The following is a 9,957-nucleotide window of genomic DNA, read 5'->3' as shown; positions in this document are numbered from 1 at the left end:
AGGGTTTTCAACCCACAATAATATAGTTAATTTGTTTCTTCACATAATTTATGTCAAATAATTAACACGATTACCCATCCCCATTTTCTTCATTTAAACTTCCCTAAAGACTCATCCTAAGGGTCATCTCCTACATCGTATTTACCTCTCATTTCCTTACATCGCATTTTCTTATATATTTGTTCCAAAGGATCACTGCCTACATCGCATAGACAGTACTGATTCGGGGGTTACTCCCTCGATACGTGTCTGGTAAGGTTTAGAGTATCATCACATGAATACGTAGTTACAACATTGCTTGAACTCGTAATTCATAGTAAGAGTTAGAGTATCGTCGCATGAATACGTAGCTACAACATCACCTGAACTCGTAATTGATAGTAAGGGTTAGAGTATCATTACATGAATACGTAGTTACAACATCGCCTGAACTCGTAATTCATCACCTACATGTTATGAGCTTGCTGGTATTTCCACATGACTGTCTAGAATAGTCTGTGGTCGCCACCTATATACTCTGGTAGATGACTACATCATCACATCGTTAGTCAAGGTTATGGTATCTCCTGTCACACCCCCAAACCGGAACGGAGGAAACGTTTGGGGACGGAGGACGTCATGTACAGTATCACAACAATTGTATAATAGTAATCAAAGCAGCAGCTACCATCGTATTAATAATATAAATTTTACATTATTTTCAAAACATTTCATGATTTACATTAAAACTATAACAAAAATTAAGACGTAGAGCTCCGTCTTCGCAACACCTGAGAGGGTACCTATCTACTAACGTTCCTGAGAATACAAGTGGTTTGAAAAAGTGTCAACATTAAAGTTGGTGAGTTCATAAGTATTTTTATTATAAAAAGTATATTCTTTGTTCTTTGGAAAAGTTCGCTTGTTTCTCCAGAAAATTCTATATTATCTTAATGAGTAATATGACTGTGCCCGTTCCTTCTGCAATTATTTAGTGAATACAAATTATATATAATACAGATCGAATAAACAATTGAATGTGTGGATTTGCCCTAAGCCCACAACCAAACAAGGAACAGGAAGTAAGACGGAAATCACACATTCCACTGCCCATCGGATCTTCATTATATATAATTCTAACATATTCACTAAGTAATCACAAAGTTAACATTAATGATTCTTTTAAATATGATGAAAGCGTTTCCTTCAGAAAATCCTATATTTTCTTGGTAAAATGGTGACCACAATAGTTCCTTCTACAATCACTTAGTTTATACTAGTTATATATAATCTAATATCGAATGGACAGTTGAATGTGTAAATCTGCCCTAAGCCCACAACCAAACAAGGAACAAGAAGTAAGGCGGAAATCACACATTCCACTGCCTATTAGATATTATTTATATATAACTCTGACGTATAAACTAAGGAATTATATAATTAACCATTACATGTCCCTTATATTATACTAGTTTGTAAATAAGTGTTGAACCTTTTGTAAATATGATGTTTATCATAGAAAATCCTATATTTTCTATAAAACCGATTTGTAGTCTTGATCGTTCCAATACCGAAAAGCACAAGTATAATTACCATACTTAGTATAATGATACCTACACTACTAGAAAAAAAAAAGCCTTTTACGACACGCAAATAATGACACTCACTTATAGAAGACGCGCATTTGTGCGTGCCCTAAAAATTAATGTCAGACTTCTAAATTTTGAAGAATAGAGGACACGCATTTGTGTGTGCCCTAATATTATTGTCCCACAAAAAATTACAAACACGGAGGGCACTTTTTTTAAGTGTGCGTCCTCTGTGAATGTCGCTTTATAATTTTTCTCAAAACGCACGATCTCAAAAGGGGGAAATGAAATCCTCCTAAAATTCTAAAATTTTTAAATACACCGCTTCATTCTCTTCTTCCTTTCTCTCTGCAAACCCTAATCATGATACCTCGCCTCCCCTTGTCGGACCTTAGGCTTACTTCTTCTATTGCTCAAATTTACAAGCCATATCTTATTAAGGTGAATTTTAACCTTAATAATGATAAAAGTCCAAAGCAGCCACACCCAAGTCCCAAAGTAGAGGTTCTACTTCTATCAACAATGGCGTTCTCCAACCCTCTCTTCTCATCACCACTCCCTCTGTTCCCACACAGATCGAACCACGGCTAAAGTCCAATTCGTTTTCCTTATCCAGTTCAGGGTTCCTTGGCGCCATTAATCGCAGCATCAGCTTAGATAACCATCTCCATCTCCATATACATCCGATTTCATCTGTTTCTTCACTGAAAACCAAATTCACCATATTTTCCGGCCTAACAGGTGGTCAAACAGCTCTAGCACTACGTCTACTGTTAGCCCTTCTAAGATTTCCTCAAACATCAATTGCCCTTTTGGTGACGAGGTATACAGTTTAGACAATTGATCGTTACAAGAACCATCTTCAAACTTTTCATGCTCTTAATTGACAAGTTTTATGTTAGTTTCGCGCAGCAAAAAAAGCATCCGAAGAAATTAGGGCACAAGTGGTATTAGGAGATGGGGAAAAACAAAGTTCGTCAAGAATCAAATTGGAAGTATTTGAACCACCCACGGTAGGGAATCCGATAAAATCTTTATGTTTAGCTTCTCAATTCTTAGTCAACATCTCTATTGCTGTGATCAGTGGATTGGAGGTACATGAATGTGGTGTGAGATAAAGTCAACGTCTCTATTGTTGTCATGTGACAACCATTACTATTGGCCAGTATTAGAAGGTATAATGTTTTTTTTTTATCAAATTTATCGTTTGATTAAGAAATCACGATTCCACATAAAACTCTTATTAAACAAACACATAATCCTTTTTATCTATATCTAACTAGTTACTTTATGAGATAAAAAATAGTAAACCAACTAAAGCTTGTTTTTATCCTTTCAGATCACATGCTTGAGTTTAGAAAGTAGAAGATACTCGTGTACTCGTGCCCTGCTGCTCCTACTTTAGATGAGATCAATGTTTGGTCCTTTCTTAATATGATTGAATTACATATGAAATTGACAGATCAATCGAAAAGATTATTCCATCCAATGAATTCTTAAAGGAATCAGTTTGTACTTTTGATTTTCATAACAATTTTATCCCCTGTCCTAGTCCCAAGTAAAATGACTTGATTGCCCTTCATATAGTCAGTCTGACTTTTACCTCCAACTTTAAATCTTTTTCTGTTTTGCTAACAACTCATTTGCAATGGTCATAAACTAATTGAAAATCATTTAGAGCAAAAAAAGTGTCGTCTATTGTTTAGTTTCCCATGTTAAAAGATTTTTACAAGTATTGCTTTTTTTTAAAATCTTTGTCAGAAGATGATGTTACATCTCTTTTGATCAAAGATGCCAAAAGTGTAAACCTTTGGTCTCCTAAAATGAGTCTGGTCATGAGATTGTAGTCGTTGAATGAAAGTAGAGGTATGATCTTTCCTCTCTAAAACTACAACGTAACTTTATTTCTTTTGTGTGGGTTATTATTCTTTATCAGTGCATATATGGTATGTTTCAGTAATCCTTATCGAGAATCAGGTTTTCCATATGTCAAGTTGCTAAAGTCAAACAAGATGGTTATTATAGTTCTTATTTATTTCTATTAAAAGATAGGAGTAGTTTGTCGCATCTCATTTAATGCTATTCTTCGTGAATCTGCTGAGGAGGCTCCAACTGATCCTGTATCATACCCAATCAGTGATGCAAGAGTTCTTCCTGTTTCATCAGGGAAACCAAGATTTGGGGCTGGTGCACAACTCAAAAATGAAGTAATTCTCTCTCTCTCTCTCTCTGTGTGTGTGTGTGTATATATATATATATATATATATATATATATATATAAACAAAAAACTCTACTGATAATGATGTTGTTTCTTCAATTTACAGATTGGAAATTGGCCAAGGTGGCTGACTGATTTATTTGGTATTGATGATGATGATGATTCACTCAAATCTTTGTAGAAACGAATGGGAGAGCCCTTGTAAATTCACTTCTGCTTTGGAAAAAGTTGAATCTTGGATCTTTTCACGAATTATCGAGTCACTCTGGTGGTAGGTTTGGTTCATAATATTAAATATTAATGACTTTTCTTTTTTTATTATATAAGAGTATAAGTATGTGGTGATTGAGTTGTTGCAGACACTTACTCCACATATGCAATCAACGGCTGCAAGGGCAATTGTTAGAATTGTAGATTCAGAATGTAGTAAAAAACATCACGTGAGCAAGAACAAGCAAACTTCTCAATGGAGCTATGGAAGATTGCTTTCATGGATGCTTGTGAAAGGATTTGTACTGTTCGAGTTGCTGGACATGATTGTGGTTGCTTGCCTGTGCTTTCTAGATTGGTAACTTTTCATCTGATTACATTATATGTATGTGTATAGATTATACAATATACATAGAGCTTAATAGTAATTTGTTTTTTGGTTGATAATGTTTACTAGGTAATGGAAGAGTGCATGGGGAGATTAGATGTGGCTATGTTTAATGCTATTCTTCGGGAATCTGTTGATGAGGCTCCAACTGATCCTGTATCAGACCCAATTAGTGATGCAAGAGTTCTTCTTGTTTCATCAGGGAAACCAAGCTTTGGGGCTGGTGCAAAACTCAAAAAAGTAGTAAGTCTTTGTCTGTATACATATATATAAATAAATTATGTCAACCAAGACTCTAAAATGTTGTTCTTTTGGCAATGTGTAGATTGGAAATTGGTCGAGGTGGCTGATTGATTTATTTGGTATTGATGATGATGATTCATCATTCAAATCTTTTCATCTCCTGAATGCATTCAGTGACCTGATGAATGCATTTAGTGACCTCATGATGCTTCCTAAGGATATGTTGTTAGCTTTACCCTAACTTACCTCTCCATCTTATTTACCATTTTACCCTAACTTACCTCTCCAAATTACCTCTCCATTTTACCCTAATTTACCATGTTTTCTATCTGTTTGCTCTTGCCTCCATCCAATATCAATCCACCAAAATCTGGAGAGGTAAGTTAGGGTAAAATATAAGTTAATGTTTAGTAGAGGTTTTGATCCTTATCTTTTATCACTCATAATGTCTACTATATATTGTTCAGGGCACGTAAAACAGAAAGAATGCCTTGTGTGTAAACCAGAAAAAAAAACGACAACAACTCTGTTGCAAGAACCAGAGGTAATGTTTAGGGTTGTGCTCGGTGATTCTCAATTATGAAGTCGCTGACAATCTCAGTGAAATCAAAGGGTAATATTGTAATTATTGAATTATCTCTTTTTCTTTTTCATAATCAGTAGTTTTTTGTTTTGTGTAGCTGTTGTTCGAGGACTACCATCATATGCTTCATGGATGGATCTCACGGTAACAAGAATTAGTTAGTTTCTCTTGATATACATGAATTATATAAACTTAGATGATCTTATACAAAAAACTAATTAAATTGATGCACAAACTAATGCCAATTTAACAAATATATTCGTTTTTTACTAAGATTTAAGAATCTGGTAGACCAACAAAATTTCATCGGTACAAAAAAAAAAGCAGAAAACTCAACTATCTTGACAAATTACAAGAATAACCTTGAAATGGGTGTATGTGGATCTCAGTTATCATAAAAAGATTTGCAACAAGTTTATATACTAATGTTTCAGGAACTGCAGGGTCAATTGCCCCTTCACTTGACCAATAGCATCACCTGGTTCTAATGTGTGATGGATGCTTTCTTGAGGATAGTTATCAGTGCTTGATGCAACAATGGCTTCCAATATGCAATCTTTTCTCATAGAAGTGGTTAAATCCCTTGCTAAAAATGCATATACTCTATGTTCCCTTTCCAAGTATGACTATTCCATTGAAGTTTCATGCCTGATTTGTAGAGGTTCTATCCTATCATTCACTTCTATAACATGAGTAACACTTGATACTTCAGGAAACATTCTTATGCAAAGCTGCTTAGCAAGGCCATTCATGAAAACTGCATCACAAAGATTAGCAGGTAAGAATCTTTTCTATGTTTCAATCAGTTATAAAATGACAAATTCTTTGAGTTATATGCATCAACCTAAAGTGTATTCTGCATCACAAAGATTAACATGTAAGAATATTTTATTTATCATTGTGATAATTTTGAGAAGTTGGATTTCTCGCTATCTAACTTCTTATAGTAACTGATTGGTTTCTTGTTATGCTTAAATCTTAACAGCTATCATTGCAACCTTCAACAATAGTTTTGGATCGACACCTTCTAGCAAATGATATAGTGTACGTGTTCTTGTGTTGCTATTGTGGATTCGGGAACATCCTTGCTTACTGGTCCAAATGTATGTATCTCACGTGAAGCTTCTGTTTGAACTATTAATCTCAAGGATTTCAAGTTTTTCATATTTCTTGTATCTAATTAGTTTGAAAATTTATGTTACAACTTCTATTGATTTGTTTTATCTTTCCATGCAACGATTATTTGAATGACATTAAATTTTATGCAATGGATTGTATTTTTTGTATATGATATTTTATTTTCTATTATGAGATATTAAATGCAAATTTAATTTGAAAATTAGTAAATCTATAAATAATATTGTAACACCGTAAATTTTCAAAATAATTTTTCTTTTTCAAAATCACATAATGTATCACATCACAATTTCAAATCCATAATCAATACTGTTTTCAAAACAAATCCCAAGATCTCTACACATAATAAACTCCATCGGTGTGTGTACGTGTCAAGCCGTCGCCTTCCCACGGTCCTCGCTGGTACCTGAGACATCAAACACAACAACTGTAAGCATAAATGCTTAGTGAGTTCCCAAAATACCACATACCACAAATACGCCACTCAAGGCTAAATCCGACCCTCTAGTCTAGATGTCTCAGCGGGACCCTCCAGTCCCGTAGCTCGTCGGACCCTCCGGTCCAGTCACAGCTCATTGGGCCCTTCGGCCCGGTCAGAATCGTTGGGCCCTCCGGCCCAGTCAGAATCGTTGGGCCCTCTGGCCCGGTCTATATAACCATACAGCATACAAATAACACATAGCACGAAATCTCTAAGGCAACACATAATCTCATACATAACACATAAGACCCTCTGGTCAACTCGAAATACCACTCAAGGTAATGTATAGTGAGAAGACTCACCTCGCGTGTCTCAGTAACTCGTAAATCTCTTAACCACTAGTGCTCGATCTCCCGAGCTATCGTCCTCCTACAACACAAGCATATTTCTACTTAATACTACCTTGACTCTGGCTGACTAATACCACGAAGTCAAACCAGTCAACGGTCAACCCGACTCGCCGAGTCTGGCGTGGACTCACCGAGTTCCTACAGGAACCCGATCCCTCTGAATCTCTTTCGACTCACCGAGTCACTCACCCGACTCGGTTACTCAACCCCTAGTTCGTAATCGTTGAACAACCCGCACCAACTCGCCGAGCTTGGGGAATGGACTCGGCGAGTGCATTCCATGCACAAACCCAAACGACCTTCTGAGGTCAGATCCGCTTCACTAACTCATAGATCCAGTCTCCTTAAGCTTATTGACCACGTAAAGTCCAAGTCTTGATGCTCATCAAGCATTTAATAGCTCATGAATGGTGTTTTAGCCTCAAATACATTGATCCCAAGCCAAAACTTCCATGGTTGCATATAAAGCTTTGGTAAAGAGGTGCTCTGGACCTCTATGGGTCCAGATCCAGGACCTTAACTCTCTAAGGGACCATGAGGACACTAGATCTAGCCACAAATGGGTTCAAAGGCCCTAAATCTACATGAACATCACAATAACAGAGAATAATTCGAGATTGTACCTCAGTTGTGATGTCCTGGACCTCAGTTCTTCAGGAATCCACCCCTCTCTTGCTTCCTCTTGGCTAGATCTCCTCTTTCCTTGCTAGGCAACAACTCCAAGATCAATAATGGCTCCTTCCCTCACTTGAATCGCTCAAATGCTCTAGGGTTTCACTCTAGGGACTGATGAGCGCAAATGACGGCCATAAGGCCCTATAAATATGCCTCAAACCCGAGAAATTAGGTTTTCATTAAACAGCATGGACTCGCCGAGTCCGGACGCGAACCCGCGTCCAAATCCACGATCATACTCAGCGAGTGTAGGCTCCAACTCGCCGAGTCTCCTCACAAATTACCAAAATAAATAAATGAATCATACCTGGGAATCCGGGCGGTTACAAATATTTTTTTTAAAACATTTAAAATTACGGTACGCAAAAATGTGTGTCATCTTCATTTATGACATGACCTTTCATGACAGGGGCTTTAATGATACGCAATGCGAGTCGTAAATGTGCGTCATAAGTTTACGACACGCAAATGCCTGTCATCTTCCTTTATGACAAGGTCTTCCTTGATACGCATTGCGTGTCGTAAATAAGCGTCGTAAATGCGTGTCGTAATGCGCGTCATCTATAGACGACGCGCAAAAGCGTGTCGTCTCTCGTTATGATAGGGCCTTCCTTGACACGCATTTGCGCGTCGTCTGAGTGTTTTATGACACACATTTTGTGTCGTAAAAAGACTGGTTTTCTAGTAGAGCTAGTTTTATCTATAAGTAAAACTAGCTGAAGATATGTTTGCCCTGAAAACTCGATGCGACGATACTACTCTCCTATGATCACTTAGTACATACGAGTTGTATATAACTGAGATCGAACACACAGTTGAATGGGTGAATCTACCCTAAGCCTACAACCAAACAAGGAACAAGAAATGAGGCGGAAGTCACACATTCCACTGTCTACCGGACTTCAATTTTATATAACTCTATTGTATATACTAAGTAATCACATAGTTAATATCTGTAACGCCCCGATTCTCAGGTATTGATTTAAGTAAGAATTTCTTGGTTTTAAGTCTTACTCGACGAGTTAAGGGTGCCCTACTCGTCGAGTAGCAGCGAGGTGGGATCGCACATTTAGTGATCTACTCGCCGAGTCCATAAAGGGACTCGACGAGTAGGAGCTGGCAGATTAAACCCTAAATTTCAGGGTATCTCACCCTATTTAAAGGATCATTGGCCATCCCTCCAGCCTCCCCTTCAGTACTTCTTGCCCCTCTAAAACCCTAATTGTGTGTGAGCTCATTTTGTGCATTCTTAAGCTTGGAGGAGGATTTTCTTGGAGAAAAGAGCTTGGAGATCAAGCATTCAGAAGCAAGGAGCTTGAAGTGCCTGAGATCTATTGTAGTTAGCATCTTCTGGAAGGTATAAACCGTTACCCTAACCTCATTCATTCTAGATCCTCTCTTTGGACAATTCTAGGGTTTTCATAGTGTGATTGGAAGCTATTCTTCTTTGCAACCTCAGATCTGAAGTTATAACTTCAGAACTAAGCTCCTTTGGGCTTCTTGGTACATAAAGTTTCCAGCTTGTGCAAGAATGAGACTCTCCAAAGGTGTAAAGCTCCATTAGAAGCATAGATTGGTCATTTAGGGCCTTTAGAACCTTGCATGCACGTAAAGTTTGCAACTTTACGTGATAAGCATTCCCTAGACGCTTGGATATGTGATTTGGAGCCGCTGCATGGCTCGAAACAAGTATGTATGGAAAAAAGACTGAATGGACTCGGCGAGTCACATGAAGATGGCCGAGAACTCGACGAGTTGGATGAAAAACTCGACGAGTCCGATGAAGATTGCCATAAGACTCAACGAGTTGAAGAACAACTCGACGAGTCGGATGAGTTTTCTCCAGGATATGTATGTGTGTGTATCCGTAAAGTTACAAGGAGGAAACTCGACGGGTGGCCATAAAGTTTGATCGAGAATCGAAGGAAATCGACAAGTCACCTCGATGCCTCGGCGAGTTGGAATGTGCTTCAAGGAACTCGGCGAGTAGCCGAGGGTACTCGGCGAGTTGAGGTCAACATGGACTGTTGACCTTGACTGAGGACTTTGACTTTGACCAGGGGTTAACTAGTTAGTTTATGGAGTACTTTGTAAGGATGAGGA

Source organism: Lactuca serriola, chromosome 3 (genome assembly GCF_051521515.1).
Source record: "Lactuca serriola cultivar US96UC23 chromosome 3, Lser_US96UC23_V15, whole genome shotgun sequence".
NCBI classification, from domain to species: domain Eukaryota; kingdom Viridiplantae; phylum Streptophyta; class Magnoliopsida; order Asterales; family Asteraceae; genus Lactuca; species Lactuca serriola.
Note: the sequence above shows the minus strand (reverse complement) of the source record.